This window comes from Poeciliopsis prolifica, unplaced genomic scaffold (genome assembly GCF_027474105.1).
Source record: "Poeciliopsis prolifica strain line A6 unplaced genomic scaffold, Auburn_PproV2 SCAFFOLD052, whole genome shotgun sequence".
Classification (NCBI taxonomy): Eukaryota; Metazoa; Chordata; class Actinopteri; order Cyprinodontiformes; family Poeciliidae; genus Poeciliopsis; species Poeciliopsis prolifica.
The window spans coordinates 2,487,072-2,514,206 of NW_026562427.1; the positions used below are offsets into that span (position 1 = coordinate 2,487,072).

The 27,135-nt window shown below is 40.2% G+C and overlaps 1 protein-coding gene and 1 long non-coding RNA gene across 3 annotated transcripts in view; one reads left to right on the forward strand and one right to left on the reverse strand.

Annotated features, from left to right (window-relative positions):
• Window positions 1–14,152: 14,152 nt before the first annotated feature.
• The window catches only part of col8a2 (collagen, type VIII, alpha 2), a 54,253-nt gene continuing 41,270 nt past the window's right edge, over window positions 14,153–27,135 (forward strand). The window contains exon 1 of the mRNA XM_055058817.1: window positions 14,153–14,968. The gene's annotated coding sequence lies outside the window, so the exon portion shown is untranslated. The remainder of the gene's footprint in view (window positions 14,969–27,135) is intronic.
• On the reverse strand, window positions 23,143–25,766 carry LOC129378520 (uncharacterized). 2 transcript variants are annotated; one of them, XR_008608054.1, is made up of 4 exons: window positions 25,602–25,766; window positions 24,558–24,641; window positions 23,894–23,984; window positions 23,143–23,730 (listed from the first exon to the last, which is right to left on the reverse strand). It is a non-coding gene; the product is annotated as an uncharacterized LOC129378520 (long non-coding RNA). The 2 variants fall into 2 exon arrangements; XR_008608053.1 differs by lacking the exon at window positions 25,602–25,766 and having other exon boundaries at window positions 24,558–24,832.

The following is a 27,135-nucleotide window of genomic DNA, read 5'->3' on the forward strand; positions in this document are numbered from 1 at the left end:
TCTGTGGCCCATATGGCAGCTGAAACCGTGTCAGTGACGTGGTTGGACCTGTCGAGCAAATCGATGTATGTTGTTGGATTACTCTAATATTACTCTGTCAGTCTTTTTGTTTCAACTAATACAATTCCCTATTATTGGTTACTAAAGCAAACAATATTGCAAATGAGGGCATTGGTGGTGTAATGATGTGTCTGACTCACAAAACAAAACGATACACAATATTAGTTTTGCAAGATGAGATGAGATTAGTTTGCTGCTGTACGCAGTGAGTAACCTAGTCTAAGCTTGACTAGTCCATTTATTGCTGGTTGTGTTTGCTGGGTATAACACACTGATTCACAACTGATGCAACTGCAAATCAGATGATGATAACATTACTTAATCTTGTCTTGAATTGATGAAGACTTAGCATGCAGAATGTTTGAAACCGAAATGATTATTTCGGTTAATCATTACCTGTCCACTTGGGTGCAAACCATCACAGCGTCGAAACTTCCTTTGCAGACCATCAATTGACCCCACAGTGTAATAAGTGAAAAATGAAGACATCACAGCAGCAAACTCCATCCTGACAACATTTGCAGAAAGGAACAATGTTTGAAGGAAGATCATGTTTCATGTTGAACTGGTGTGTCTAAAAATATCACAGTGATTTTGTGTCCTCAATGACTTGCGTCATATTGCATACGAGGTATTGTTCTGCACTCAAAATCTGATTATTGACAGCAAAATAGATCATGAGACCATCCTGTCTCGAAATAAAACCCAAACAAGTGTGTCGTGCTTTGCTAAGATACTCATTTGTACCTTGGATGTGCACTTGTAACCTTTGTGGGTGTTCCCAACTTCAGAGTCTTTGCTTTGGTATTTGTGCAGCACAAATGTCCTTGTTGTTCTGCAATGTCTATCCATGCCAACCAGAGTTGGAGGGGCCAGCTGTCTGTTTCATTTTTACATCTGCACATCTGGTGGCTCTTGAAGAGAAACTGGATAAAAAGCAGGCGAACACAGAGAGGGCGGAGAAGAGAAAAAGGCAGAAAAACACACAAGCTCTACCGCTTCAAAGCCAAGTTGGCCCTTTCCCCCCGTGGTGCTTGGAGGGTGTTGGTGTTAGCCATGTCCCCCTTGATACAAACCGCGGTTTGTTGGCGCAAGCTTGAGACATGCGTTGACAGCCTGAGTATTTATACTCCTCTTTGACAGCTTGTTTTGTTTAATATACATTCACATTCTTCCATCCCTGCTCCTCCCTAGCTTGTTGGTTTCTCAGGAATAAGTTAGCGTAATGAATTTTGCATGAAAAAACAGTTTCTCCTCACAGGACTCACTTTGGATCAAACAACGACTCAGTCAGCAGCACTTACAGTAAAGGCCGTCTTCTCTCTTTTAAGGAAGGTCAGCTTGTTCATTATTTATTCTCTTAGTTTGACCATGTTTGAATACAAATTTACTTCATAGGGTAATATTTCTACATGCTATTTCTGCACGTTTCTTGACTTTGGATCTCAGTCCTTTTGACAGTTTGTTAACGTAGGAAATAGAAAAGTTCACCATGCATTTGATAAATATTTCAACATTGTTTCATTAAATGAAAGCAGAGGCTATGAGGAAAACAGTAAGGAATAGAGACAAGAAGAGCACAAACCAGGATAGAATAAAGTGGGATACGGAATATAAATTGCAAATACAATTTTCATTTTTCCATGCTTATCCAGACCTGGAAAATGCTTTAATCAAATTCCATACTTTCCCAGCATTCCAGACTACGTAGGAACCTTCTACATGCCTTTCCAAAAACAAGCTTAGAGTTATTCAAACTATTCCTAAGAAATATTGGCCCAAACTCCCTTTCAGAACTTCAAATTTATGAAGCAATGTTCACAGGTTGTGCGAGACCTGACCTGGCCACTTACTGACTTGGGTTCAGTTCCTCTGTTTCCTTGTGTATTGAAGACGATGAATGATGGTATCGGTGGAAACAGCTGCTTAGGGAGGAGGTTCCTGTGAGCCCTCAGGTCAGGACACATTCGCACAGCGACACAGGACATCAGGTGAGAGGGGCCACTGCAAAAAAAAGAAAAAAACTTTTAGAAAGGGATAAAACTAAAATGTCAGTTTTGTCTTAATTTACTTTAGCCTCATTAGGGAATTTAAGAAAACCTCTTGCAAGTCCAAATCTTGCAGAGCAACCACTCAGTGTAAAAAAAAAGACAAAAAAAAAAGACAAGAGAGAGATTGTAGTTACTTGGGAGGTCATAACAACCTTCATTCTTTTGACATAAAAACACAGCTGCATCTTGAATGTGTGTGTGTGACTAATATAGTAGTGCGATGATGTGTATGGCCTAATCCAGAGTATGATCAGTGGAACAACTTTGTGAATTTGTTGTTATTTTATGTAATAGTTACAAAATTATGAAGGATTTCTTTAATTGTGTAGTCAGCAAACAAATTAAAGAGTTAGATATGTGTGAGCTCATGCAAAATGGATTCAGTGTTTTGGTGAACATTTCAAAAATTCTTTTTTACAAGTATGTTTTGCCATTAATAAAAAACAAAAACAAAAAACAATTCATGACATTAGTTGCCTTTGTGGTCACCTCCGCCAAGAGGCCTGCATGATCCAAGTTTATGTAATGTGTACATTTTCAAAAGCTGATTCCAAAATCACATCTGTCAAAAAAAACTAACAAACAAAAAAGACTGTGACTCAGGCTGCATGGAGTTGAAGGAAAAAACAAAAACAATAATGCTCATTTCTAAGAAATAAAGTTTGTGGAGATCTGATGTTAACCTCAATTTAGGCCATGCATCATCTGTGAGGTGACACAAAATCTTGACTAGAAATCTCAAGATAGTGGGCAAGATGGCACATAATTATCAACCTATATGTTTTTGCATTAACGTGTTCATCTGAGCAAAGAATGGTTCATCACTCCGAAAACACTTCATAACAGTTTTTAATGTTCATAAGTATTTATTTGACCTATTAAAGTAATGATTAGAACAAAAATAAGCATCCAAATACCTAAAAAAAAAAACAACCAGCCTGAGGCACGAAATGCCTCAAAGTCAATTCCTTGCAGAAGAGCCGACTTTGAGGAGCGGACCCATGAGTCTGACAAACACTAGAAGAAAGGGAAAGGCCAACGCTAATTACTGAATGAGCACAGGCAGTGTAACTCTGGTGAAAGTGTGTTTGATTCTGTCAAGATAAAGCCTGCTACAGTTACAGCGCATTAATCAAGCCATAATGAAGCACGCTTTTGACCTGTTTTGGACGTCATCGTGATTAACAATCGCGTCTGGGAGAAGAAAAAAAAAAAGAAAAAAAAAAACCCCTCGGAAAATGTCTGTTTCTTTTCCGACTGTTGCAGCTGAATTACTAATATTACACAGCCTGCACCTGCATCAGGACAGTTCCTTCAGTAAATCCACACTGTGATCAATGGTGACAGACCCCGGCGTCATTAGCACACGTTCTGGAACTGTCCAGGCACCATGAATTACAGGAGAAGAATATCTCAGGCTGTTTTCTTTTTACCACGGAGAGTCAAGCTCCTGCCTATAGGAGGCCTCGTCAGCATGAAGATGCTGTTATCGCCGGGACAACAGAGAACAGCGAGAATATAAGTCAGTATTTGTCTTTCCTTTGACCGTAGATGTTAGTTAATCTGACTACCGTGCGCAGTTTAGTACATTTTGTTCCACAAATACTGCGAGAAAGCTAAAATCTATACACACACATACACACAGTTGAAACCAGAACACTGAATGAAAGCATAACTTTTTTTCCTCACTATCCAAAGTCGAATCACAAAAGTCTCGTCTTGTTTTAAATTAGTGATCATTTCTTAAATAATTTATATTTACTGAATGCCAGAAAATGCAGGGAGATTTTTTTTGTGTATTTTTTTTCTAATTCAGACGTTTACATATTTGCTCATCATCAGGGATAATTGACTTTTGAGGAAAATAAAGAAAAACATGTATGTGTCTTTTGTTCGGTGTACGCAAACGTCTGGTTTCAGCTGTTTATACATATGAGATCACGCACAATATTTGTGATACAAAATGTACAGAACTGCCTACAGTTGAAGGATTTACATTTCTAGTCAAAGAAAAAGGTAAATATTTTTAATATAGGAACTGGGCCTCAACAGGTTTTCTTCAGACAACCTGTTGAAACCCTGCACAGAGATATCATTTATTTATTCTCATTCTTGTTGCATAGAAAGAAGCAGATTCTGTTTATCTTTACTTATTTTATTGCAGTCAAAGTCTAGTTGAAGACAACATATTAAAAACATATGCAGGTGGTTCAATTTGTGTAATTTATGAAATCACTGTGTATAAATTTAATCAAAATTAACTCGAGACATACATTTTTATTTCCAGTGGACAAAAAAATCTTGATTCTAAAATCAGACATATGTATATTAATCTGCTTACTGGGATAATATCGGAGTCAAACGTTGAACATATTAATTTCGATCTAATAAATCTGCTTATGACTATAAGAGACAAAACAATTTAAACAATGAAAACAAAGAACTGACAATGAGTTAAACTTTTTGACATAAAAACAGACGCTTAGAGCTTTAACACTTGGATTCTACTTATTATTCGGGTCCAAATGAAACTCAGAACCCTAAAGAACACGTTCTCCAGCTTTCAAGAAATTTTGATGAGAAATGTTCTCTTTAAATTGAGATACAGTGATATATATATATATATATATATATATATTATATATATATATATATATTTATTTATTTTTAATTCATACAGAATTACTTTTTACTCCTGCCACTTAAGTACTGAATAAACCCTTATGTGCTGAGTATAAAGGTCTCACTTATGTTTCTGTTGAGCTGTTTTGATATATGGCGGCGGCTGACTAAACTTAATTTGCCCCTTAAAAAGTGGATTTCCAGTCCAGTGTGATGTCTTGGTGAACTCCCTGAAAGATCCACAATCATCTTCTTTGTGTTGTTTACTTTAAAGATGAGGTGATTGCTTCCACATTGAGTCATCAGCTGAGTCACATGAGCTCTGCTGTAGATGACAGACTGACCTTTCTGCCTGCAATGCAACCGCAGCGGTTCCACGCGCTGCGGTCCATCTGTCTGGAATAGCCCAGGTGTCAGTGAAGAAGTCTACCTGCCCATTTTGAACCACCTTAAACATACAAGAAAAAAAAAAAACGTCCAGGTACGGTGTTGTTTCACATAAGCATTTCCGAAGCCAAAACAGACATATGGAAAGCCAAGACTGCTCTTGAAAAACAAGAGTTGGTTTTCCATGCCTACAGCCAGAGAACCGCGTCATTATGCCATATTTGAAAGCTGAATGTTTCATCCATCCTCTCCAGTATTCTTGATTTCTGAGATCAATTTGTTAATTTGCCTATTTTTTAAATTATTTTAGCCATAGTTTTGATGTAAATATAGTTGGGAATCTTGGGGGTTTGAGCTACTGTTTCAGAGCTTTTAAACTTTTCCTTTATTTGATTCCATAAAAGTGTTTACCATCAGTTCTCAAATGACAATTTAATTTTTCTAAGGAAACTATTTCCAAACCACAATGACATGGAAACCAAATTGACTATCCACCTTGTTCAATTTCGGCAGACATGTTGCAGGCATCATCAGAGGATGCGTATTCATGACGACATGAAACGGGTCAAACAACCTTCCGAAGCAGAACATTATGACCTTCCAGAACAAGTCAGTGAATAAGTCATTAAAATCGACTTCTGGAACGGGTTCTGAGCTCACTTGTATGGCTTTGAAACTCTAGTGAACCACATTGACAGCATTTATCCACAAATGGAGATGACTTTGAACAACGGCAGCCGAATGACGGATTTCTCCCTGAACTTGACATAAAGCTCTGCGGGCCTCGTTGGCTCGGTGACGATCAGCAGTCTTGATCCAAAGAAGAAGAAGACTGCAGGGCAAACATGGCGTCTCGGTGAACATTTTATGGCAAGATGGTATAAAATAAGCCTCTCGACTTTTGTGTGATTTGTACGAGAGTTTGTAAGAATTTCCTTTATTGCCTTTGCCAAGTGCAGTCAATGCGATGACTACTCTTGGCGAACAACTCAGTGTTATTTTGGCTTCCCATAAAGTTCCAGTGTGCAGGTGCTACAGCTTATAGTTATTATTGTCATGTGATATTTGTGAAGCATTGCTTTGGTGAAACAGATGATTTATCATTTGTAGGTAACAAGGGAAATAACACTAGTAAAATTCTTCCAGTTTCTCCTAATTTAAGTTGCCACTTTGAAGAGGAGTTCTCTATTTTGCCTGCACGTATTCTTGTATGGGCTTAATTGTGCATTTGTGAACCCACTATATTTAATAACATACTGAAAACACTTCTCTAGCAGTGTCTCGCTGACATCCACTTTCATTTTACAATGGGAATCGTGACATTACCGCCGTCTCTCCGAAGAGCTCCACAGAAGATCTTGGTTGCAGGTTACTGCCTTTATTTTGATTTTCGAATCAACACATCGATCACATGTATGCTCTGGTATGCCACGTGCCTTCAAGTGTCATAAAAAAAGTCCTGGTGAGCCACCAGGTTCAAGCAATTCTTTCGTCCAAGTACGTCTCTTTGATTGTCAAGAGAGTCAATCAGAAGGAAAGCTGTGATTGCCAAAGTGTGATGTTAAGATAAAAACTCCGGATTTCTGAAAAACGTCGGGGGAAATTTGAACTCTGCACAGCTTTATACCACGTTGCCAGTCCCTCATATCTGACTGGGGTGGAGTTTTTTGGATGTTCCGAAGAGATATCTGAACTCCAGCAGTTAACTTTATTTATTCTAATCTGATTGCTTGGGTTGAGGGATTGTGTTGCCGCTGGACTGAGGGAAATTGCTCCCATGGCTCCAATTTTTTGAAACGGAAAATGTTTTTGTTTTTTCTCCCCAAAAACACTATAACAACACGGATTTCGGCGCTTCTCTGTCTTTCTCTTTGTTTGATAAAGACTGATGTTCTCGTTGCCCTGTCAGAAACGGGTAACTGAGAGGAGTTTTCAATGGAAAAGGGAGCGAGGAAATTGTTGAATGGCTTACAGAGTGACGCGCTTATCGGTCAGGCAAAGATTTCTGGGTGTGTTGTTTTTACGTGAAAGCATGTCAGTCTCGGTGGAAGGCTGCCAGGTTGAAAGTTAATTTACTGGACAGGGAAATTACATTTGAAAAATGTCTATCTTGGAGAATGACCTTCAGATAAGCAAAAATATTCAAATGCGGAATAATAACAGTCGGTTTCATGGATTTATAAGAACCTCAGGAACAATTTCAGAAGATCCTTGTTTCCTGTGACTGCCATTTCTGCATCTGCACATATCCCATGTTCTTGGCTTTGCTATTGTAAAGTGGGAAATAAATAGTGCCTAAGAAAGTAGACATAACCCAGGAGTGGCGTCTCTCTTATCTCACGCTAACAGTGAAACCAAGTTAGTGGTTGAAAATGCCAAGAGGAAGCAGGAGCCAGCCCTCCAGGATGAAGACTTGCGCCAGCCGGGCATTCGTTCACCGCCACCGACAGCCAGTTTCTTCATCTGCGTTCTGGTCCTCATGTTGGTCACTCCGTCTTGCAGCGGATGTACCAGCCACAGTGTCCAGACGTCCTGGTCTGGTTGCAGAGGGCTGCTCCGATAAACTCCAGCAGTTTCCAGAACTAAAACACCTTGAAGCTTTGCCAGGGATTTGGTGAAGTCTGGTAACAGTCTTTCTTTAGACGGAGACAGAGTCCTGCACAATCCACATCACATGTCAACTCACCAGGTAATTGTGAGGTGGAGTGAAGCCTGGTTTATCCATATGTTACATTCCAGTGACAAGGCAGTTCAAATTCTTTATGAAACGAGCAATAAACATTACAATGTGTCAAATGCCAACATGAAAATCATCAAGCAACATCTAATATGTTGATTAATGTTCAACATACTATCAATCAAAAGCAACTCTGAATATGTGAGTTTTAAGCTATGAATTGAAGGAGGTGCAGAGAAGCTGAATGTTGCTTCTCCATGTTTGGCGGAGAAGCAGTTGGGTGAAACCATCAATCGAGTGTAAGTATAAAAATCAATCATGTACTGCTTTACCTCCATTTGGTTCTAAGAAGACAAAAAAGGAGGAGTTTAAGGAAGGAACCTCCACCACTTTAAATAACAACTTTTTGATCTCTGCCGTCACCGGAGATCTGAGGTGCAGCCGTCCCACATCATGTTGCTGCCACCACCATTTTAAACCCATGAGCCAGTTGGTTCAGGATGACATGCAGTAACAGTATCCAATTCAGTGTAGGAGTTTTAAATGGTGGCCAAAAGATTCAGTTTTGATCTCGTCCAACTAGAACAACTTCCTCCACGTGTTTGCCGACTCCCTAATGAAGCACAACGCGCATCGGATCTTTGTGTGACTTCTTTTTAACTCATTCTTCTGAACTCCACTTCATGACATTATTGCAACTAATTCTCCTTCACAGAAATTTTGAAATGTGTGTATCTTTATCTTTTTTCTTTTCTTCAAAATACCTTTTGCTCGTCTCTCATAAAACCCCAATAAAATACCACAAAGTTTGGGTATTAGGACTAATAATACTTTTGGGAAGCAGCGTACGTGCACGTATACATCTTTCTATTTGAGAGATGTCAGCACTGTTACACTCTGGAAACAATTACCAGTAAATATTCCTCACATTCTTTCATCTCCCCACCAGCTCAGCTGATTAGTGTATCCACTGGTACGCAAGGCTAACCTCAAACATGCACACACACATTCGCATTTTCCCCTGTCTCTCATTTATTACAATACAGTAAGTCCTCCCTCCCCTTTCTTTGCTTGTACTTCCCTCTCATACACAAACACCTGACATTTGACTCCTGCTTGCTTATTATTAACACTTCAGCTCTTTAAGCAAAGACCACCCAGGATGACAATAACCTGCTGTAAAGAAAGAGGGAGTCGTTTTGTTGTTGTTGTTAATATAGGACTCTTTTCTTAATGTGCAGCATGTAAATAAATTCAAATACGCACATTCAGGACAGCGCAACTCCCCTTTCAATTCTTCTCCTCTGTTTTCCTCTGTCTGGCCTTTCTCAGCTCCACAGACAGAAGAATTACCCCAGCTGTCCTCTAATCTCATCTGAGAGCATTTTCCCAGGGTGGAAACACTGTCATCCTTTTTCTCTGCACCGTTCCCGTCTTATTTCTCTTTTATCAGTGTCAAATGATTACCCGAGAGGAAACCAAAGAGTATGCATCAAGTGCGCCAGGAGGCGCCTCGCCAGAAACTCTCTTTCTTCTTTTACCTGCTCTGTCCATTTTCCCAACGTCCTCGGTGCTCGTCGTGTCATGTCCCCTCGCGTCAACCCCAGCCACACTCCACATCCTTTTGTCGGTCAGTGGCAGAGCACCAAATCCACCACAGAAGAATGTCTTTATTGAAATGTGCATCAGTCCAATTGGATGACCAGTGTTTGATGAAATCATGTTTGAAGTACTTCATTGTATTTTATGTCTTCATTTCTCCTCCTATTGTCTTTTGGAGTGCTGCCGGCCCTCGTCAGGCTAAGCCTGCGGTGTAAACCTGTATCTACGGTGGTTCCTGTTTAGGGTTAGGATGCAGGAAGGTGGAGAATGTGGAGGATTGAGAGCTGCCGTTCTCTGCCTGTCATTGCTTGAACCTTTAACTCCGACCTTTCCCACCAGAAATTTTGATGCTCGTGTGGTCAAAAATAGCTCGAATGAAGAAAAGCGCGTTAAATGTCATGCCTTGCTGAGGTATCAGGACGTCTTGCACTGAAACCCCCCTCACCCCTCCCACATCAAAATCACAAACCGAATTCTATGCACAACATTGGATTTTTTTTTTTTTACTTAAAAGTATAGCACGTATTTGTTTTAGACCCCAATTACTATATCATTGACTAATAAAAACAACAGCAGCTTGTCATACCTTCACATTTTCGAACATAAAGCATTGTTAAAATCAAAACAGCAGAATCTTTTGTTGTGTTCTTCTGAAACAAATCTCCACACAAGTCTGTAGACGAACTAAATGAAAGAAAACAAACAATCACAATCGAACATTATTGCGTTTGTTTAGCAAATGATTATCAAACACTTTTTTAAAATTATTGTTTTGGTGAAGAAGTTTAAAACTGTGCTGGGTTGCAAAACAAAGTCCCAAGCTTTGAGCATTTCACAGATCACTGTTCAGTCTACTGTCTAAAATGGAAAGAGTTTGGCAAAACGACCCAAACTGGAAGGACAGGCAAGAATGAGACAAATAGCAAATAGGACCATATAAACTCTGGAGAAGCTGCGGTGATACGGCTTGTCGGTGTACACGCGAAAGGCTGTGGTGGATGAAGGTTTAATTTAAACTTTCTTAAGCAGGGACAACAAAACTAGTCGATGTTGATGAGAAGATGCTAAGTGGGAAGGATTTTTGGAAGAACAAATCTTAGAGGCTGAGACTTAAGACGGGGAGAGCCACAGTTCAGATTTAAACCTTTGGAAAAGAAATGGAAAAATCTACGTACACAATCTACGTGAAGGTTTGCCTCTCCAGACGCGCAAAGCCACTGGAGACTTTAAAAGACTTGGAACTGTTGTTTATCTGCAGGTGTTGACTTCGGAGGACTAAGTAAGTCTATGAAAACCATGAAACACACCGACTTACCAATGATCATTTACCTGGTGCTGGTCTATCATGTAAAATTTCAAGAAAATGGATTTGAGTTGACAAAATAGAAAAATATTTCAAGGGGGATACATATATTAGCAAGGCGTACTTAAGGTCTCTGTTGGTGAGGGAAATGACAGAAGAAGACCATAAAATATTGCTAGCAGTAACCATTTAATGTAACGCCATTAAGGTTGTAATTGCCTTAATGTAATAACTCACTGGGTGTACTGGAACGACGAGGTCAAGTGAAAGCCAACAACCCAATTCTGATCAAGCTGACAACCGACCCCACCCGCCCTGCACACTCCAACCATTCAAGTAACCCTCATAAGGAACACACACACTCCATGCAACCCCCCAAACAAACCCGCTCCACCCTGAACACACAACCTCTGAGCAGAACAGACCCCCGTACGTTGAAACACAGTGGGCCAATGTTCGTCGACAGCGGGTGCGGTGAAGGGTGGAGTGTATCTGTGACGCCAACCTGCCTTTCACGACTTATTTTTGGCCTGTGTTTGTCGAACATCAATGGCAAAGCGGCTCTCCTGGAAGGGTTTTCTAGACAGTAAACTTGCCTGTGTTTGTGTGTTTTTTTTTTCTCTTACAAATGGAATGGAGAGAAGGAGAAAAGGGCAGTGAAGAAGAGAGGAGGAAAAAAAAAATCCAAAAACTTATGACAACCAGGTGTTTTTTCCCTTTTCTCAGGAATGTTTCACCTTGTAAAAAGCATGCGAGTGAGAGGCCGTTTTTTTTTTTTTTAACCAAGTCTTAGAGAATGGTTTGGGGATTTTTCAAAGGGGTGTGCTCTTACCAAAGGGTATGAGTGAGCATTAATCTGCGTGTTTCTGCGAGAGCATTAGAGCCGAGGTCTTTTTGGGGGAGCCGGAGGGTGAATTCTTCATCGCAACCGTAGCGTAGCCATGACTTGGAGCGTTCCTTCATGTTTTCCGTGTTGACTCCACCAACCAATTTTTTGCCTCACTGAGCCTGTGTATGTGATAGGGTGTGATCACGCAGAAGCACCCACCTGGCAGCTGAATGAATGGCAGGCCAGACTGCCTCACAGGGGTCCTATTGATGACATCACCGCCAGGCTTCTGGTCACTCCACCCTTTGTGTGTTCACAGAGCCGTTCACTTGGACCACGGACCCTTTCACAGACGTGACGCCTTTGCTGCTTGTTTTTTAAAGGTGATTCAATTTCGTTGGCTCCGTCGCTGAACAAAATAGGTTTTCATAAGAGATTCTGTAGATTTTTGCCAGCACAATGAACAATGGAATGCCTGTGACCTTCGGACGTCTGTAAGCGAATGAAAGCCCACTTCGACGCCGCAGAATGGGCCACATGAAATGCTGCAAATGCAAATAAATGCTGTCGTAATGACGCCGCTCAAGCGGCCGATCCCATTAAAGGTAATAGACGTGATCCAAACATGCCCCCCGCCGCCCCACCCTCCACCGCCTGTAAGAGAAATCGCTTGAAAGTTCTCATGTGAGGAAAAGTTGAGTTCAGCACAACTTTGGCTCTAACGATCGGCAGATTATACAGTCTGGGGACGTTTATTGCTCTTCCTGAGCAAAACATGAGTGAGAGGAGAGCAGTGAGACTGCCAGCTTTTGATAACTGCCTGGTACGTGTGTGCGGATCGAGGGATATGAATCGGTGGGTGTTGCTCAGATGACAGAGCCATTTTTAAATCAGTACCGACTGGAACATCTGGATGATTATTAAAACCATGAAGATTTTGGACAAAAATGGGACATTCTGAGTCCCTCAAATGGTTTTGATGGCACTTTATGATCTCCCTTTGAAGTCTTCGCATCTGATCTATAACTCAGGGTATAGATTAGCGTTTCCTCCGTCGCACCCAATCAGAACGTACATAAGACAAAGAAGGCAGATGAAACATTGTTTTTGGCCTGTGTGCAAAATAATACATGTGGTGGACAAACTAAGATGGTGCAGAACCCTGAGCACATCACAGTAAAACATGGCGGTGGCGATGTCATGCTCAGGATTATTTATTTTTTATATGTTTTATAGCAGACACTGGAAGTTGCTCAGAGTTATTGGAAAGACAAATCTAATCTTCACTAAAACCTTTTAGAGGCTACAAAGATTTTGAGTCTGGGGTGAAAGCTCAACTCACAAAAAGACAAATTCCAAATTAAAAATGTTGCACTTGTTATTTTGATGTTTTATGCGACTATTGTATTAAAAAAAATAAAGGAAACAGGTTGGCAGTTTAGCAAAGAGCAAAGTGTTTTTAGCAGGAGCAAGACATAAGTTTACCGAAAAATGTAGCTGTACATATCCCCACTGAGATATGTAGCGCTACCTGTGGCTGAGGTGAGCTGGTAAATAATAAAGCTTTTCCCACTTAGTGACAGAATAGAAGTTAGAGTCTCTCCTTATTTTTGGCTGCATGTTCACTCAACCAGGCTGAAAAGATTACTGGACTTAAACAGCGGCAACTTTCACATTTGTACACGCGGGCCTTAACAAAGAAGGCACATCAAGTCTATCTGGACCCGACTCATCCTCTTCACTGTGCTCTCCAGTTGCTGCCATCTGGACGTAGATTTAAAGTCCCAATGGCAAGGAAGAATGGCTACAAGCGGTCATATTAATTGAGAATAGATAAGTTTATGTGTTCTCTAAGTCTGCTAGTAGTATTCCACTGATTTTAAATTTCACACAGTAACACAGTGCATTATGACTCAGCGTAGTAAATTTTAAATGGTTTTTAATATTTAACTGAATGACATGAGTAGAGTAGTATGACTTGATTTCATTTTACAGATCTTGTTTGCTCATTGTGCATGCAGTTTTGTGGCGACTGTGATGTGTGTTGTGTTGTGTGTTTTTTGTGCCATTGCCAAAGATAAATTTCCATTTTATGTCAGTTTAATGGACAATAAAGGAGTCTAAAGTCTAAAGTCGCCTTTGGTCCTGACTTAACCTCATGTTGAAGCAAAAATAATTGTGTTTGAATTATTCTAATAAAAATGACCATGAGATTAAAATCCTGATTTATCACAAGTTACAATAGCTTTACAATAAAAACTGCTCTCCCGGAGTTAAAGCGCATACATGACTTTGGTCATACTAGTGTAATGTAAAATCAATACACAAACTGTAACACGGTTTGTGTTACAGTTTGGCAGATTAATGCCTGACCTGATTTGAAAGTCATGGCATAAGAAGTGGAGTGATTTCTTAGACATGAGTTGAGCAGAATGTGGTCAAAAGACTCAACTAAATTTTCTTTTTCATGTCTTTTTTTTATCCCCTTCCCAACATCCTATCCCACCCCTCTTTTTGCGGCTCCTGACCCACCCAGTCCTGCACACTCCCCTCCTTCCCTTTCTGCTTTTACCCACAGACACTTGCTTTTTTGTATGAAAGGGGGTCAACCCGGCGAACAATCCAGTCTGTCTTTTCCCGAAATAAGCCAGTGGGAGAGGGATCGGTGGAGAGTAAGCCAGAAAGATTGGAGCAGAGAGGTGCGCAGCCTCTGGTTATAAGTCTCTGGAGTGGGACCCGACAGCCTTCAGCTCCAAACACACAGCCTTGCTGCTCGCCCGCCTGGCCTGACTGACTGACACACTGAGATTCCCTCCACTCCCTCTCCCTCTTCTGTCCTGCTCCTTCCCTCCTACTTTCCACCGTGGAGAGTGAGAGTGCACAGATTGGGAAGGTGCTCCTCAGACCTGCGCCTGGATCGCTCGAAGACAGCACAGAGAGGACTTTTCCCTCGTCCTTCATTTTCATCCTCTCCCTGGGTTTTGCCGTCTCTTCCAAGCACGTGGTTGGATTTTGTTTTTAGAATTTTTTTCTCTCCAGACTCAGAAAAAGAACCAAAAAGAAAACAAAAGTTTGAAAATAGAGTTTGCTTCAACTGCAGCAGCAGAGAATATCCAATTTTTGAGTTTTATTTATTTTATTTTGTGGTTGTTTTTCATCCTTTTTTGCCTATTCGACTCTCTGCACTTGCAGCAGCACTGGACCAGTTCAGAGTGCCAGCTCTTTCCCCCACAGGACGCCTCTCCTTATTTTTGGCTGCATGTTCACTGACTATCTGATACTGCCACATCTCATGGGAGACACGCGTGGCTGAACCAAGGAGGGCGGCCGGCAGAAGAGAGAGACCCACCTGAGGAGCACACCAACAGCTGCCCCGACCCACCTGCCCTACAAACCCCCTCCAACCTCCCTCCCTCCACCCCCCGACAGAGGGTGAGGTAAGCGCTACCTGTGCTCACATTTCCTCTGGCTCCGCTTGCATCCTCACGTCCTGTCATCATTCCATTTTATCACATGTGGCTGAGGTGAGCTGGGCCAAGAGAAACAGAAGGAGAGAGAAGGAAAGGGGGAAAAATTTATAAAAAAAACAGATTCAGCATCTCAGTCATAAGACCTGAGTAAATCTCCTCACCCCTAAGCTAGTGCACAAAACTCGAAGATTAAAAAGAGTTGGAGTTTGATCACCAAACCTCTCCTTGACAAACTTTGTTTATATATATATATATATATATATATATATATATATATATATATATATATATATATATATATATATATATATATATATATATATATATATGGCTTACTTAGATAGTCTTCCTTCATCCCACATGTTTTGTGGGGGTCAGTAATAATAATGATGTTAAGCAGGCGTGGCATGTCTAAGAACAGTGAGGCAGCAGGTTATGTTTAAGAACAGACGCAATTCAAATGCTCTTCAGTAGAATGAATCTCACACACATATATGTAAGTGATATATATATGTATATTTCTCTATATTTCCATGATCCCAGAATTAACAACTGCTCTCATTTGCTTCCCTCCTTTCTCTACTCCTCTCATTTCTCCTCCACTGTTGCTTAATTCCATCCATTGTGACGCCTCTGGCATGCGATGCTGCATTCTTTCGGTAACAACATCCCTTCACCAAAAACTCAGAGAGGACAGATAGTTGTGACTCCAAGTCTTTGGGTGTCCCATATGGAACACAAAAAGTCTCTGAGGGGAAGAAAGGGGAAACAAAAAAAAAACAAACAAAAAAAATGAAAAGAGGAGCAAAACACAACGTTGCCAAGAACTCCTGTTACGATGACGGTTACTGCGCCAACTTGTAGTTCACTGCATCGGGAAGCATTCTCAGGAAAAGCCTGTTGATCCCGACTTTTAACATCCACAAACAGTTGGCGCCATTTCTCTGTTTTCTGTCATGAGTGGAAGGAAATTGACTGCAGGTATAGAAGTGAGTCAGACAAGTGCAAGAGTTTCTTCATATCTACTGTGGCACAGAATACACACCAAACTCAAAGAATGTCATGGTTCACAGGATATGACAGGACTGATGTGCCAAACTCTCTTTGCCTCAACTGAACTAATTCCACTTTAATGAATACTACTTTGTGCAATGTGTTGTAATGGGACCTGTGACGCTTGTACATTTGATCAAAAATCAAATGTACAAGTGTGGACCTAAGAGGAGAAGCGAGCAGCACAGAAAAAGTTTTTTTTTTCTTTTCTTTCAAAAGACAAGCACGTGGGCGACGCCAGCCTTGTCTGCTGTTGATAAAGCTGCTCTTTGCTCCTGGCTTTCAGTGATTCACAGTCCCCACCGGGTGGAAGATGGCCAGCCGTGGTTCTGACCGGAGGCTCAGAGCAGCTCAAGTGTGTGCTCGTGGAAGCGATTTCTCTCTAAAACCACATATGCCAGGATCCAACCTGCCGCCGATTCAGGCCTCTTGTACAAAGTAGCAAAGCGCGACCAAGCGTACACAAACAACAGTCATGCTGGATATTGTCGAGGGCACACATGGTGTACTTTAGCTATTCTGTAGTAAAGACAACTGCATGAGTTTAACTCTCACTTTAAAAACTTTTTTTTTTTTTTTTTTTTTTTTTTTTACAGAGTAACACACCCCCGCTCTGATTTTCTCCCTCTCTGTCTGGTTGTCTGAATGTCTGTAGAAGGGATGTCTTTGGTTTCAGCTGTCTCTGGACTGATGACCTTTCAAGCTCATCCTTTCTAGCTTGTAAAACACCCTGCAGTTTGTGACCACAAGGGGGCGGTGTAGCTTCCAGCTTCCCACCAAACGCTCACTCAAAACACATGGCGTTGTGTACAAAAGGAGGATTGATGTTGAGCCGGTGAATATATTTAAGGTCGCGTCCTTCCGAACTCACATCCTGTGAGCGTAGCAGCCACACTGCTGTCCTGAGTCTGTTTGAAGGATGCAAATTTGCTGTGCAGGGTTTATTTCCTTTCTTGCTCCCTTTACGGTTTTTCTTTTTTTGTGCTCTGCTGAGATTCGTAATGCCTTTCCTTGTGCGTTTCTGCTCAAGACTTGGCCATTACATGTGCCTCCACTACTTTCAGCGTTAACAGGAAATGAAGGAGAATGCCAGTCATTCTGTAGCAGAAGCAAACACCCTCCCAGCCCTTTACTGTGCTGGAATCCAAAACACCTCCTGAACGCGAGAACACACACAAAGCGGCATACGCACACACTTCCCTTATCGGAGTCTTTTGTTCCGTTATGCCTCTCGGGGCAGGGAAAGTGAAAACGGGCGACTGCTATCGTTTAAAATCAGGCTTTGAGAGTGTTTTTTATTAAGTTCACCGCTCCCTCCTCCCCTCCTTAGCTAGAATCTGTAATTTCAACCCCAAATGTTCAATGAGTCTTCAGCGCACATTAGAAGGAATGCTAACCAGTTCTGGTGAAACACTGAGTGAAGAACTGCAGCGAAGGGTGGTGGGAACCGAATACAGGTTCTGGTCTTAATCAAGGCTTGGACCAAATCGTTCAAGACTAATAGGCTGGATTTGTTTTTCAAACTATAAAGGGGAGCGAGAAAGAAAAGACAGACTCAGTAAAATCTATAAACACTTCTTTTTGTTTTTTGTTCAGTGCAGTTGCTTAAAGCTTTGCACTTTTGCTTCATTTGCTCTGTTTATTCAGTTTAAGCTTGTTTTTACTCAGCCGGTAGCCTTCTTGGCCTGCACAGCTAGATGACATATGTGAAAATTGGTCTGCATTGAGCCGATATGGCGAATCGACACAAATATCTCCCCCTTCAAAACGGACGGGGCGGCTACTTGCTGGAGAGACTGTTTTGACTCTGTGTGAGCCAAGGGACAAGCACATTGACAAAAGGGAGAAATGAAAAGTAGAGTCTAATCATCTTTCAAGTGGAAGCTTCACTTATTGTTTTTGTGATTTATTTGCCTGCTATTCCATGTCTTTGTTTATCAATATCCCTCTCATGGTTTCAGCCTCTCATAACTGTCTGGAGCAGAGGAAGTTTTTCCACTGGGTTGGCAGCAGCAGGAGGATGGAGAGAGAGAGACAGAGAGCGAACAGTAGGGAGGCTTGGCAGACACCCCTTGTTATTTTTCCTCCGCCTCCCATTGACTCTGTCAGCGCTTGGTTCGGTCTCAGACGGGGCCGCGAGAGCAGAATGGGTTGAGAACAGCATCTATCAGTCAGGACTTATCACAGGAACTCTGGTAGAACAAAAACTGTGGTCAAGGTAGAAGTTGTCAACACCACATCGCCACGATTTCCTCACCCCCTAATCTTTTTTGGCCTTGTTACGATTGTCGAAGCAAATTTGTTTCCTAAGGCAAGATGCTGATTGGCATCACTGAAATGCAGACAAGGAACAAAATGCATTAAAAGCAAGGCAGTTTAAATTCCTTCAATGTTTTTTTTTCTTATTATTATTTCTTCTTGGAACAGCATCTTGCGTTTCCAAAGGGATCCCAGCACAAACAAAAAGAACTGCTCTGCTGTTCAGACACAACCGCTGTTCTCAGTTAATGGACTGTGATACCTTCATTTTTACTGCTCAGTCCTCGTTTTCTTTGGTTTTCACTCGTGCTGATTGGATGCTGTTGCCGTTGACATTTCTGACATCTGACACTTCTGCCATGCAGGAGTCGAGCCCGTAAAATGAGGGGAATCGACAACGCAAGCCAAAAATGACAAAGTAGAAACTGGTCATATATACATATAGACAAATATTTTACCAAGACATGTCCTTATTTTTTCATGTGAATAATAGAAATAAATAATTTTACCCTAACTATTTCCCTTTGCATGTTATAAGTCATACTTTTAAATTCTCTGAGAAAAGCCTTAATGTTAGACATTAGTCACTTTAATCCATTTGTTTGGGTTCACAACCCTACCTTATATAATTTGTGAACCTCAAAACTCTTAACCCTTTCCATATTTAATGAGCCTAATACTGGATTAGTCCATATTTGATCGAAGGCTAGATTAGCAAAGCACTCTGCCTGGTTGTGTGTTGTTACCCAGGCCGTTTCAGAGCTCACTGAAAGTGTGCTGTGCTGGTCGGTAATGGCAGTAAAAGCACAGGTGTCTTATAAGCATTCGGTGCATGTGGGGAGGCTTAGCATACAGCTCCTGTTTTTCACTTTGCTACCTCATTGCCCCTCTGTTGACTGTCTGGCAAGGGTTTTGTTTGGGGCTTTCAAAAGCAGGACACAGGGCCAACTCTTTACGGGATCAACTACTCAGTATGAAACTCCCATTATCCCTCTTTTCATCATGTTACAGACAACCCTCCAAAGTCAAGTATTTATTTTTCTTATTTCACTTTTGATCCATTGTGGATATATATCTCCCTGATGGGTCAAGAGTGAATAAGAGGTTGGTAACAAAGTCATCTGAGACTGTTAGAAAAGCTTGAGCCTCTGTTATTATTCAGTCTGAGCTTGAATGAGACGTGTGCGTAGGTGTTTGCAAAAAAAAAAAAAAAAGATATAAAATAAAATAAAATGAGACGAGAAAAAGAGCAGGGTTATTGTGGTGTTAAGATCCCCTTGGATCGGGGTCGTAAAAAGTTTTTTTATTTCACAGAGTCAGACTCTCTGGAGTAGGAAATGGATGCTTTGCAAGTGACACGTGCATCATGTGATCGCACGTGGAGGAATTCCCCCCACTCTCCGGTAGAAGGCAACAGCTTCAGAAAAATATGTGATCAATCAACAAGGCTTGTGTCCAAAAATGTACTTGTGCCTTTTATTTCATTCAACAGTTTTCCCGTGCCAGACCCACTTAAATGTGGTAGCTTCTTAATCTATAAATAATACTCAAGGTGACTGCCTGCGTTGTTCTCCGCCGGAGCAGAAAATTCCAAACACCTGACTTCATCGGGGTTTTCTTTTTATAGGACGGGGACATTTTTATTTCCTCTCCATCATCCACAGCTGACTGGCAGCTTGAGATGCACAGAATAAGAGGGGAATCTTATTTATATACCATAATACTGAGAAAGAACAATAAATGTAAAAAAAAAAAAAGAAGAGAGCAGAATTGGGATAACCAAGAGCCTGTTAACATTGTTGCAAACCTGGGAACTAAAATATGGCTTACATGTATAAATACCAGACGTGAAGATAGTTTAATATCTGAAAGACTAGCACAGATGGAAGTACTTGCTAGTCAACTGCGCCAGTCTGACTGGTTAACCCTGAATACGGGTTGATTTCTTAACCTAATTAATTAACAAGTCAATTGTGAATTCTGTGGCACTTCTGAGAACCTTGATAACAAACCATCCGGATGACAAACCATCTGGATGACAAACCATCCGGCTTTCCAGATTTCAGCATTCAAAACGTGCACGAAGCCGTTTCCCTGTAAAAAAAACCAAAGGTCGTGGGTTGTTGCTTCAAGAAAAACATTGATGTGTGAAGGCAGATCTAAACACAGAGTTAATGATCTTGTGGTATGTTGCATGGGAAAGCAAAACAAAGAGTAAGCAAACTGGTGGAAAAGTGGCCCTTCAGAGACATGTGGAGCACCGAAAGTTGGCATGTTTGGCACACATTTTTCTGATGTCTGAAATTCCGTGAACGATTGTCATTTCACACGGTGTTTTCAAAATAATACACGTCGCTCGAAGTGTCTTTTCTTATTTAGATATACGTCTTTTGTTTGTGAGACCTTCAGCCCCCAGGTTTGAGATAGTTTTTCACACACACTGTTGGAGTTTGAGGAAATTGAATTCAAACACACCATATTTGTGACCTCCATTAGATTTAAAGACCGAGAAGTGGTGGGTATCTGAAGTGGTGAATAGTTTGGTGAACAGTATGAGCACTGGGGTCACTTTTACAGCCTATTGAATGCTTGATTGTTCCAGGTACTGGTTGGACTCCACCAAGGTTACCCCTTCTTCACCAAGCCTCTTTGTTGTGTTTATAATCAGGAGCACATATCATCATGATAGAAAACAAGGGAGGTTGGGTCAGAACCGCAGCACCCACAATTGGCTTTGTGCAGATGACGTGGTTCTGTTGGCATCTTTAAGTCATGAATCTGAACAGCACTGGCAGAGTTCCTAGTGGTTTTCCAGACCCCTCCTACTAATGGAAACCCTGGGACAGCTCATACAAACTCGTTGTTCATGCCCAGGAATGCCTTGGAATCCCACAGGTGGAGTTAAAGAGAGCTCCTGGAAAGGAAGGCATCCGGAGTCCCTTCCTAGACATGTCACTGCCATCCTACCTAAACTCTGAAGTAGAAGAAAATAGACAATCTGTAGGGAAAGACTCCCAGCCGATGCAGTTTTGTTTATTTTTCCATCGTTACCACGTACTAACCACCTCATTAAAAAATAACAAACTCCCCAAAGGGTATTTAATTTGATCAATTGAGTGTGACAAAGACTTGGGTACAGTGAATTGATCAATCGAAAAGCAACCAAAACATTGTTTTTCAGAATTCTGTTTATCTCATTACAGCCGAATGCCTTTTCTCCCAGACTTTATTTGTGGATGTTGTGGCTCAGAAACTAAATCTGTTCTCTGCAGACCATGAGCCGATTGACCAACTTGTATTTCATACCGCAGTGCTCAAAGGCATTAATGAAAGTACAGCACAGCCATTCCTTCGGGGCTTTTGTCCTAATCATTTCCTGTAATCACCAGCGTAGTGAGGCGATAAAATGGAAAAGCAACTTATTTCAGCTCATTTGAGGGAATTCTTTTTGAGCGTTGCTTCAGGGACTGTGCTGTTGACTAAACCTCGGTCTGTAAGTCTGTGTGCGTGTGTGCCTCTCCATAGTTACAAATGAAGTCCCCTTGTTTCGGTTGATCCCTGCTGTAGAGGTAATGTGTCGCAGGGTTAGACGGCAAACATGATGCAGTTTGGCTGCTTGAAAAAGCAGCTGAAAATGAATTAGTTTCTCAGACAGTCCCATGAGGGGTTTACCGTTCTGCTTCAAGACAACAACGTGCCAAGCAGAGTTCCGAAGGAATTTTCTTTGAATGTCGTTAAGAGAAAGACCAGAAATTGTGGCATTAAATTAAATTTCTCGGTGAATGCAAAGTCATGTTACAGAAGTACGGTAGTCAAGTGACAGGCAAGATACGAATTGCTGTGAAAAGGCATGAAATTGTTGTGAACCTTCCATAAAGGTTCACAACAGTTGCTAAAATTACTGCAGGAGTGTATCGACAACTCATGTAGCAGGTCCCAAACCAGCATCCCTAAAACATTTCAAGCTCCGCACACCTCACGTGTCTGATCATGTTTCAGCATTAGGCTTTAAGGCGAAAACAGCGACTGTCTTACACTGAAAAAAATAAGTCATTGGATGAACATAAAAAAATTATGGAAAGGATTTCCACCTGATTACTTTGCTTTATTTCAGCACCATGTACTTGTGTTACTCCTATTTAAAGCAAATGTGTTAGGTCAACCTAATTTATTAAGATTATTCCAATGTAAAGCAAATGTGTTGGCTCCACTTGTTACAATGGTGATTCAATGGGTGATTCTAAATCAAACATGTTGGCTCAACGTAATATATTGTGGTTATTCTTATATAAATAAAATGAGTTGGCAAAACATAATTCATTAAGGTTGTTCTAATTTAAACCAAATATGTTGGCTTAACCAGAATTATGGTAAGGCAATGGATGATTGTAAATCAAATGAGTTGGCTCAACTCCATTCATTAAGGTTATTCAAATTCAAATGAAATGTGTTGGCTCAACATATGTTTTAAAGGTTCCTTTAACTCAGTTACTATAGCATGACCCAGTGTAATGCAATACAGCCCGCCCAACTAATCTGCAATGTTTAGGACCAAATCATTGATGTAACTTCATTAAGATGAATGTAAATCTAGTTGAAACCACCTTATTTTACAGTGGTACCTTCACACTACCTGATTCAGTAGGTCCAACTCACTAAAAGCAAGTTAGCTCAACAAATATGCTTCATGCTAAAAGACAGCTAGTTAATCGTGTGGAAATTATTTCCATTATTTCATGACGTTAGTTCAAAGACATATTTTCAAGCGTTAATCAAGCATTTTAAGATAGCACTAGGTGAAAGTGTAGGAAGAACACTCAACAATTAGAAAAGGTACAACACAATTGTATTTTCAGAATTGTTATACATCGTTTTTTTACACAGCACAAAACACAGCTGAGTTGGACATTGAAATAAAAAAACAACTACAAAAAGGTTACAGTTTCATTTCCCAGCCAATTCTTTACAACATAAAACATGTCAGTATAGTTGCTCAACTTAGAGAACTGTAACAATATAAATCTTTTCTACTGCAGACTTTAAACACTCATTTTCCATATGAAACTTTACTCAACTTAGCAGCGAGTTTCATATTGAGAACTTGTGCTTTCTTTGATAAGTTCTTTCCATCCAATTTCATTATTATTTTCTGTATTACTTCAAAGGTATGCTTGAGTTACTGAGCAAGTTGAGTGCTGAACGCACTAAACTTGAGGGTAGCTCAAGTTTAGAGCATAGATTAGTCCCAGCAGCATCACTATTGCAGAAGATACACTGCCCAAGCTGTTCATAACTTCCACCTCCTCCAGGACAATCCCAACATCCAGATGTGCATCGGCAGCCTCTGCACCCTCTGCTCAAATGACGATTCCGAGGACAGCCTCGGCTTTGGCCATTTCTGCGCATTCATCAACGTCCTAAGGGAGTTAGGGAAGGGTATTGGGGGAGAGACAATTCACATGTAATTAAATAAATAAATTAAGACTGACATTGATTGAGTCACTCATGGACCTTAGTTGGTGAAAGTATTTTAACAACTCTTAGGAGTTCTATTGTAAACACAAAGAGAATTTAACATACCATGTACTCCCTCACCAGCTTCTCTGGATCTTCATTTAGGTACACACAGACCTTTGAGGATGCACTCTCGTCTGACCTCAGCAGTGTCTTCCTAAATATGCAGATCAAAAAACAATGAGAACAATCTCAAAACTCCAGCAGTATAGGTTCACACACTTGAAAACATAGCTGCATTCAAAGGAAGTCACAACAAAAGTGATCAGTGGCTTGCAGTCTATTTGAAAGATATTTAAAATTGTTAGTATTCCTTCATTATGCCATGACTAAAATGGAGTTTAACATCTCATTTAAACATCTAACTGAAGCTGTTAGAGGTTTAAATAAAGACATGAATATATCACCAAAGAAATATGTGAAAAGTACAGAATGGTCAACACAGTCTATATCCTTCTACTTAAATGAATATGCAAAGCATTCCATGTCTTACAAGTACATGGACAGTCTATGTGTGGGCATGGATAACGTCGCATATGCCGGTGTTTAAGTGTAAAATGTTTTAACAGGTCATATCTACGAGACAGAGAGACTACACTCCTTACATTTCCACATCCCCACGCAAATAAAGACAAATAAAACAGACTGGCCAAATAAATGTTTAGCTGAACTCTAGCTCTATAAGCTCTCTAACACTACATTCAGTCACTTTAGATCTGGCAAAACTTACTATTAGCCACTGAAATCTATAACTTGATAGCCGATGAGCCCCTTGACCAGTACTTACGCAGGTGGATTACAGACAGGTGATGTTCTGAAAGAGATCAGATATATTTTCAGCCATTAAAATATGCAATTCATACTGAACTGAGTTGTATCTTTTAGTACAAGTCCCTTGAATGCCTCATGAATATAACCACTGGACACTTGTATGCAAGCACATATGTGTAGAACAATGGTGAATTGAACATTGTAGAAAGCAATAGTAACAAAGGTCAAAATGAGCACAATCAACACAAAAAACATCAACATTTCAAAATTAAACCAATGAACTTTATATTGTTTCTGAGCTACAATTATTTGGGGACAACAAAGAAGAGTCCAAAAAACCCCAACATCTTTACAGCAGAGGAATATGTATTTTAAAGAAAAAAAATAGAAAGCTCAAGTCTGTAATAATGGATAATCCATTGAGAGTTTTAGCCTGACAAAATATACTAGAAATCCATAACTAACAGGTATTTTAGGAACATTTAACAAAGCTCAGAAAGCAATGCTTTCTGCAGGTTTCACCGACTGAAATGTAGGACTTTTTATTACCATAATTAATTAAGAATCTCGATGATGATAGAAAGGTACCAAAGTGTGTGTGTGTATCTACATTTACCTCCATAGTAACATTACTGAAATAGAATTAAAATAGTTAGAAATAGACTGATGTTAGATCCGTGTGTTAAAAATCCACTAAACCTCCAGGGAGCTCAGGAGGAGCAAAACTGTGACATTTCCGGGGTCCATTTGTGTCTCTGGCAGCAGCTTTGTGACCCTTACACTACATATGGCTCTGCAGAGTTTTTTCGCACAGAATGTACCTAACATGGTGCGGCGATAAATGTAAACAAAAAGCTATCTGCCTTAACCTAACCGGCTTAATCTACAGAACATGAAATAATGTGACACAAGTATGGAACAAGTAGAAAATGGTGCAAATGGTAGAGAAATTTTAAGTTACATATTTTTATATGGATTTAGATGAAAATAGTTTGACTCTTACCTTTTTCAAATTAAGTAGATGCACGCCAGGAATCTCCCCTCTGCCCTTGAAAAAACCCAACAAGGTGCGAGCCAGTTATCTCGCGTGATTTTCCGTAATCTCTTGATGTCGCTGGATCCTCTTCAGCGGGAGATGAGTCTGACACAATAGCGCTTTGGAACTGACGTCACTGTTTTTTTTTATTAGATTAACTTTGACAAATATTGATATTGAATAAAATAAAAAAAAAAAAAAACATATATATATATATATATATATATATGTTTTTTTAAAAAAAACATATATATATATATATATATATATATATATATCTTTTTTTTTATTTTATTCAATATCAATATTTGTCAAAGTTAATCTAATAAAAAATATATATATATATATATATATATATCTTGGCACAGCCAAGATACTGCGCAGGACCCTCAAGCTCCCAGGCCTCTGGTAGAGGCCTGGGAGCTTGAGGAATTAGATGTATTCAAGTTGAGATAACGTCATTCAATCACGTTAGTTCAGTTGAGAGAAAAAACCGATTGTCTCGCGTGTTCTCGCGTGATATCCCGTGATCTCACTCGTTGTCGTCAGCACAATATCAGTCTAACTATAATGAATCATGTTAGTTCAACATGATTCAATTTTATAAATGTGAAGTCGTGGAATATCTTGTTTATCCAACATGATTTTATCACGTTTTCGCTTCAAACCCAACATTATTGTGTGAAAGGTACATGATATTTTTTTGTTAATGTAATACGCCCCGACGTTCTTTTTTTTTTTTGGCGGAAGATCTAGCTGACGTAATTGAATCACGTTATCTCACCTTGAATACATTTTATTCCATTTGCGAGAAAAAACCGATTGTCTCGCGTATTCTCGCGTGATATCCCGTGATTTCCCGTAATCTTGCGTGAACTTGCGTGATATCCCGTGATCTCACTCGTGGTCTTCAGCATAGGATCGGTCTGACTATAATGAATCATGTTCGCTCAACATGATTCAATTTTATAAACGTTGAAGTTGTGGAATATCTTGTTTATGCAACATGATTGTATCATGGTTTTGGCTCAAACATGCAATTATTTAATTAACAGTACATGATATTCTTTGTTAATGTGATAACCCCTGAGGTTCCTTTTTTACAGTGTAGGGGAACACACAGGCATCACATTTGCTTAAAACATCTTGATAGTATTGTATTACAGCCAACTGTTGTAGTATGATGACCTGGAGCTGCTTAGTTGCTTTTGGACATCTGTGACTTGCCGTAAGTGACAGAGTCATTAATTTTGCGATTTGTCATAAAAAATTAGAACATTTTTTATTTTGTATTTTTTTAAAGTGAATGTGAATTTCCACCCATCAAATCATGACCTGAGACTTAAACGTTATTCAGCAGAACAACATTCTGCCTCTGAATGGCTAGGAGATGAAAGACGGTTTTGGTCTGAAGGTAAAATTTGATTTCGATACTGTGGCATGACCTTAAACAGGCCATCCATGATATTTTGAACACAATCCAAGCTAAATTCTAGAGTGG